Below are 7,659 nucleotides of genomic sequence, written 5' to 3'. Positions count from 1 at the left end.
TGTGAATGTTAAAAATGTATACAGCAAGGCAGTTTAATTCAAGGTAAAGTTGATATATATATTTTTTTTAAATCTGCAGGCAACGTTGTTAATGTTGTTCACACAGTTGTTTCTGTTTCGTCATATTTTTGGGCACTAATATTGTATGTTGTTATCACTGGGCTGACTGACATACACTGGTGCTTTCAGTAGATGTGATATTGCCATTGTTTGACTGAAATGAAATTACAGCTGTAGATATGAACCATATGGATGAGTGTTACTTCTGCAGTCAACATGCTTTCACATTGTCAACTCTTAGCCTAGGCAACAACCTTTTAGTGCGCTGTCATGCAATTTTTTTTTTCCACCCGCCATAATCATCTACTCTGACTTCATATCGATCCACCAATTAAATTACCCACAACTTCGTTAAATTGCGTTAGCGACTGTTGAAAATGGTCTTTTCGTGACTGGAAAAAAGAAAGACACATGTTTTGAGCTGCTTCATAGCAATGTGTGATGTTCTAAGATCAGCCAATTACATGGGAAGGCAATAAAATTAAAAGCTAAAATTAGGCAGCAACATTCAGATTAAATGAAATTGTTTGCAAATGTAGATTAAAAACTGAGTGAACCAAATCGTCCCTTCTGTCAATTTGACTCCTTTCTGAGTTGAATTATCGCTCCTGCATTAGTCAGAAAACCGCCTGACCGCTTCAGGGTTGTATTAATTAAAGAAATTTACAAACTGAGATGTCAGACATTTGCTCGGGGGAAATACATTTCACCTACAAAGTAGGAATACTACTGAGCTGCTCCTGTAAGAGTTTCAGTCCTCAGGAGATGTGTGTTTGCAAGCATTGCTACTGTTTTAGGCATTTGTGGGTTATTTACACAAACAAAAATTATTTGATATTCCTTGGCATCAATAACCAAGTAAAGACTGGCGAACTTCACAAATTAATTGATCCAAGAAGATGAAAAGTAAAACCATTAACACCCTGTCAAAGAATTTCTCTGCACTGCTGATAATGAAAATAAACTGTATGCCCGAAGACATAAAATGAAAATGTTTTGAATTATTACAAGTCCATGAAAAAGGTTGATGTATATTGCTCTTAATTAGAGAAAAAACAAAATCAAAAACCAGGAATGTGTGCCTCAAGAAGTTTAGTATTTTTAATTGGGACTCTTGTTTGATATAAAATCTTTACTTATAATAAACTGCATCTACAAAATCAAGTACAATTCACATTTGAGTTTAAAAAACTCTTACAATTTGAAAGATTTGTACAACACAGTATTGATATTATGTAATACTTTATGATTAATTTATAGCACCAACAAATGAAGGTAGAATTACATTAACATGAGTTTCAAGGGTGCCGAAACACACACCCCTCCTCTGTATGTCAATAAAAAAATGACTATTTTTTTCCCCCCAAACTTTCAGCACTGGACATGGTGTAAGCATCCATCAAAAAAAAAAAAAAAAATCACCTCGTGCTTCTGTTTGTCATGAATATTAGCTGTATATTACTTCTTATTTTTCATACACTGTCACCATGCCAGCAGACTGTAAAAGGATAGATGATGTGATTTTGCAGCTGTAATATAAGCACAAAGATATTCTGATGGAAATGGGAGAAAATTAGCTGTACCTCACAAGTGCCGATATGGTCTGTGTGTATGAGTGTGCCGGGGCAAAGGCTGGTTCCTCTCACCATGCTGAATTATAGCTGCGTCACTTCCAATCAGGTCTGTAATATTTCACACAAAGGCAGAGGAGTCCCAAATTCCTCTGTCTGAGTGCATTTGTTCATCTGCCTGCTCTAAAAGCAGAACTCTTTGATTGTATCTAGAGAATTTGGACCACGTTGTTTCTTAAAATCACTAAGGAGGAAAAGTAAAAGACTTTTTTATGTAGTACAGGTATGGATGTAATATCACCCCTAGAAGAGCCTCTGATGTTTTTGATGTATTAAAAATGTGCTTCGGGATGGAGAAGATGTGGTTGCTGGGAGGGGTTTGGGCTAACAACACAAAGTATTAAAAGATAAAAGTCAGGATTCCTGTTGGGTATGACACCTGCTGTGCACATTAAGTGCTCATTTGTACTGAGATCAAGGTATAGTGAATTCAACATGGTATTTTAATGGGGCGCAAAGATGAAGAATAAGAAAGAGACAAGATGATGTGTCTCGCTGATAAAATAGCTGGGGCTGTTCTAGGTTTGCTACAACAAAGGGCGGCACGGTGGTGCAGTGTTTAGCACTGTCACCTCACAGCAAAAAAAAAAAAAAAGGTTCGGGGTTCGAATCCGGTCCTGGGCCTTTCTGTGCGGAGTTTGCATGTTCTCCCTGTGCTTGCGTGGGTTCTCTCCGGGTTCTCCGGCTTCCTCCCATCATCCAAAAACATGCACCTCAGGTCAGGTTACCTGGCGCCGCGCTAGTGGCAGCCTGCTGCAGCAGCTCCCCCCTGAGAGCCCCCCTGCTGTAGTGAAGAAATTTCCCCTCGGGGATTAATAAAGTGTATAAAATAAAAAAAAAAAAAACAAAAACAGCATCAGTGCAGAGTTCCATTGGCTTCCTGTCCTGCACACCAGACCAAAACTGCTGCTCACTCAATTATTATAATTTTTTTTAGCTTCACCATTTTGGGTAATATTTTAAACTATAGTTCTGTTGCGAGCTGCAGCAGAAGGATGATGTGTTCACTGTCATCTTTGGATGTTAACGCTGTGTGCAGAGGGCTGTAGTGACAGCAATACTCCGAACTCAATGGTTTGCAGGGTTGTGTCTGTTGTGGTGTTTTGAGTGACATTTGTTTTTCCAAGTCGCATCTAAGTGTTGTGATATTATTGAAACGGGAGAAGCATATCGTCCCAGGCCGAGTAGACACACCAGTAAAAGTGGTGTGAAACAGTTTTGGTTCTGCTCTGTTGAGAAACACAAAATGCAGATTGTTCATCCCGAAGTCAAACTGTTTACTTTAAACAGACAGTTTTGCTATTCAGTTGACAGCATTTTCTTCCAACCTATGACAAGAGCCAACAATAGCTACAGCAGGTAACATCAGCAGCAGCTGTTATTTCGGTCTGCAGCACAGATTTTAGACACACGTATAAACATAGACGAGGAGGTGGATTTACTGAAGAATGCAGAATGATACCTGAATCGTTGAGTTGAACTACAAACCACACCATAAATGTTGTATACCAGCATTTACGGCAGTGTCCATAGCAATCTGTGGGTTAAACATGAATTACTCGTTTTCTTTATACCATCACATTGCTCCAAGTGAAGATGTGGGAACATTGAAGAGGAGAGTGTTGCTTGGTTTTCATCTGTTGATTAAATGACGTTTCCCCTGCGGGTTTAAACTTCAATCTGTCCTGATTTATTAGCTTTGGAAACAAACTCTGGAGCCGTGCAAAGGATGACCAACTTATCCCTTGGGCCAGATCCGTCATTTGAAGCAAGCGGCTGTAGCGCTGCATTGCTATAGTGCCCAATCCGAACTGGTCTTATCTGTCAGGAGAATATTGACTGCATTACTCATTATCAGACACCAGTGTCTCTGCTGGTAAACTCACACTCGGTGAAGTTAGCTATCAGGGATAGGTGTGGACAAGAGGGTGTCTGGCCACGACGAGATGATCCCTGATGTGATTATATATCACTGTCTATCTCTCTTTCTTTGTCTAAAATAATCTGTCTCTGTCTCTCTCTGTCTTTCTCTCCCTCAGTTTCTTTACAGCTTTTTAATCAACTCTTCTCACCACTGTTCACTGCTCTTCGAGAGGGGGCTTAGGGGAGGGAAAAACATGATTACATCAACTTCAGAGGGTTGAGAAACCAAGTCATTACTCCATACCAATAGAATTGACTGAAAGGAAGAAAAATTATAAATACTTGCAGCAAGTCTATATATGTAATTAAGTTTTACAGCAAGAAACAATTTCGCATATACAGGTTTAGGAGGTAATGGGTTGAATGCTACATCTTAAGCAAAGACCACCATAAGAATATATGTAGATAAGACAAGGCAAGACAAGATACGATAAGATCGAGGTGGGAATTTGGGTGGAAAAAATAGATATAAACTACAGTACAACAACATATAATAATAAGAAACAAACTAACAAACAAATGTATGTTGTAGTGCAAAAAAACAACTTATTTTGTCCTTCATCCTCTTCTTTAACACTGCCTCCAGACTGTCCTGTCTGTCCAACAACAGAGCTGGCCTTTCTCACTTGCTTGTGGAGTTCAGTTGTTTATATGCACTCACAAGAACCTGCACAAGTTCACCATCTCTATTACCTCCCCCTGTATGGGGGCTCCCTGCTCCTTCTGATGAGGGGTGTTGTTTGCTCTGCACGTCTAACATCAAACTAAGTACTAATTGTCAGGAGTCCAGTTTTTTCCTCCGTTTTGCCCCCGATCACCTCTCCTCCTGTGTCCCCTGTCTTTGTCTGTGACCACGCCCCTCACCTCCCGTGTCTAAGCCCCTCACCTCCAGTGTCTACGCACTCCAACACAGTCCCGACCTGAGGAGGACAAGACATGAGTCCCCTGGTGCTGCTGGCGCTGTGCGCCCTCGTTGCCGCTTCACACGTGGACGAGATGAAGATTCGGGAGGGATTCCTCCTCCGATCCATGGGGCTCCTCGAAAGGCCGCGGTCCGCAAAGAGCGAGCAGGCCCGGCACCGAGTCCCCTCCGCCCTCTGGAGGATATTCCGGGGGTCGGAGAACGTCCAGGCCGAGGAGAGCGAGCCCTGCACGGTGTCCGAGTACGGGGTCCGCGGCAACATCATCCGAAACGTGCAAGACCAAGGCGGGCCGATGTCGAGCCAGAGCGGCGGCGGCTGTCAGGCTTGTGTGGAGAAGCAGCTCTTCTTCAACGTGACCGTCCTGCAGCCTGCGGAGCTGCTGTCTCTGGCTCAGCTGGAAATCAAGTTCCACTGGAAGCCCCTCCGGTCCGTGGAGCTGCTGCAGGGGTCGTCCCGGGCCGTCGGCGTGTTTCTGTATAAAGTCCTCAGAGCCACGCTGAGGGGAGCCGACCCCCGGGTCAACCGCAGGCTCCTGCTGTCGCGGTCGGTGCGGCTGCAGCCGGAGCCGGCGCCGGCCTCCGTCACCGTGGACCTCACGGCGCTGGCCGAGAGCTGGCGCACGCCGGGGCGCAACGTCGGTCTGGTTTTGGAGCTGCTGGCTCTCGGCGCAGAACCGGAGGAGCTCGTCCCTCTCCACCCCGGACGCTCCCTCCCGCTGGATCCGGCGCTCGCCCTGCCGCTGAGGGTCGGGGCCTCGCTGGTGGTCGTGTCCCTCAACCCCCACCAGTGTCGCGCCAGGCAGCGGAGGAGCGCCGTCCACTTCTCCGTGACTCCCAGCAACGTGTGCAAGCCCCACCGCCTCTACATCGACTTCAAAGACGTGGGCTGGCAGAACTGGATCATTGCCCCGCAGGGCTACCTGGCCAACTACTGCCACGGCGAGTGTCCGTTCCCGCTCAGCGAGCGCCTGAACGGCACCAACCACGCCATCCTGCAGACCCTGGTGCACTCCCTGGACCCCAAGGTCACGCCGCAGCCCTGCTGCGTCCCCATCCGCCTCTCCTCCATGTCCATGCTCTACTACGACAACAACAACAACGTGGTGCTGCGACACTACAAGGACATGGTGGTGGACGAGTGCGGGTGTCGATGAGGTCGCGTCCGATTGGTCGAGCGGATTTTTTTTATACAGGTTTAGGAGGTAAATGGTTTGAATGCTACATTTTAAGTAGTGATGGTGAGATGAAGCCTCATGAGGCATCGAACCACTTCAGCCAATTGGTTCGAGAAAGGGTTCATTACTCGAAGCTTCATGTACACACGAAACAACCTACTGGCCAAGTGTATAATCACAGGCAGCTGTATCTGAACCACATGTGATGCATTGAATTTTTGTGTCTGTTATGGCTGTTGGGAATGACTATGAATTACAAAAATGTATGACCAAATCATTTCTGTACATAAATTATCACATATGTGCATATTAAATCTTTTTTGAATGTATTCTGTGTGTGTACATTTTCCCAAAATGGTAGTATCATATGATATGGCAGGTTGTGTAATCATGTTTTTTTCTGTCACTTTAGGAAAATGGCATGGGCTTAAGCAGGCAGAGGACAGTGAAAGTGCTTGTGGAACTAGGAAGAGGGGACTGAATATGCTTGTGGAACTTGGACAATGATGTACAGGACAGGGGACATTTTATTCATTTTTTATTCAGAAATAACAGTTTCTCAACAGTTTTTGGTTTTAAACGATTCCTTTTTTTTGACACAACCTCTCCGGCCTTTGAAAACACCCTTTCACAGGGTACAGAAGATGCTGGCGTGCACAAAAACGCAAGAGCAAGTCTATATAAATTTGGATACAGTAAATGTTGCCTCTCCCAGTACTCCAGAGGGTTTTCCAGCCTGCTTATATTTGGCTCTGACAGGTAGCGCTGGACCTCCACAGTGGCATCTGCTGTCACATTTTGAGTCTTCCGTGCCTCCATGACGCTGGTGTCGAAACGATGCCACAGTGTGCTACCTAAGAGGAAACCACAGATCATGTTACTAAGTGTTCTCATAGGAACAATTGATCTCAAAATGTAAAATAATAGATTACCTCCTGTGACATCATGAGAGGTGGAAGCCTGGGGGATTTCCTCTCTGCTTTGTGTTGACTGTATAATGGTGGCACACTCGGAGGTCAGTCGTTTGATTGCTTCGGTGGCTTTTGTTTGGCTGAAAAATCATATTACTTTAAATCGGGGGTCCAGGAGTGTAGTAAGAGACACGATGCTCATCGACTGCAAAGTGTACAGCTTCTCCCGGAGTTGCCTGATGAGATGGTCTCCCATTTCCAATGCTGCTGCAGGTGCCGGCTTTGTTATTTCCTGCTGAAGGGTGTGCTCCAGCATCTTCACGAGGGGGACAACTTTGGAGGCAGACACATTTTCCTCTGCCGACAGCTCTACAGTGGCATCATAGAAGGGAGACAGCAAAGAAAGGCACCCTCCAACAATGTTGAACTCTTCTGATGTTAGGAAGGGGATGTCATGTTGTAACCCAGCTAACGCTGCTCCTACTGGCTCCTTTTGCTCCACCAAACGTTGCAGCATCAAATATGTGCTGCTCCATCTGGTCTCCGCTTCTTGCATGAGCTTCATGTTTGCCATCCCCAGATGAAGTTGCACTTGTGTAAGCTTCTCCTTTAAAGATACAGATGAGTAGGCCATTAAATCACTGCAGTAGGAACACAGACAAACTATTAGCGTTATTAGAAATTGAAATAAAGGGAAAGAGCATACCTTAGCAGTGGTGCTGCTTCTAAAGAAGCCAACCAGTTTCCGTGCTTTGGCCCGGATGCCAGAGAGCACAGGCTGCTGGTCAAGTGCCTTCTTCACTATCAGATTCAGTGTGTGTGCAATGCAAATATGGTGCCGAAGCTTCAGCTCTCTCACACAGGCAACCATATTGGGAGCACCATCAGTGACCATACATGTCACCTTATTGGCGATTCCCCATTCCTCCATCAGGGAGGCTTTCACACGAGCTATATTTTCAGCAGTGTGTGATTGGGGGAATGCCTGCACTCCTAACAGCACTGAACTGAGTGTGGTTTTCTCACCCACAAAATGG

The 7,659-nt window shown here is 45.0% G+C and overlaps 1 pseudogene; it reads left to right on the top strand.

Moving 5' to 3' along the window:
• Positions 1 to 4,528: 4,528 nt before the first annotated feature.
• On the top strand, positions 4,529 to 5,690 carry LOC138631342 (protein DVR-1 pseudogene; annotated as a pseudogene).
• Positions 5,691 to 7,659: the final 1,969 nt, after the last annotated feature.

Source organism: Brachyistius frenatus, unplaced genomic scaffold (assembly GCF_029030835.1).
Source record: "Brachyistius frenatus isolate BFR_SWC_R1_liver_20210118 unplaced genomic scaffold, ASM2903083v1 Contig_153, whole genome shotgun sequence".
Classification (NCBI taxonomy): Eukaryota; Metazoa; Chordata; class Actinopteri; family Embiotocidae; genus Brachyistius; species Brachyistius frenatus.
This window is presented reverse-complemented; position numbering and strand designations above follow the sequence as displayed.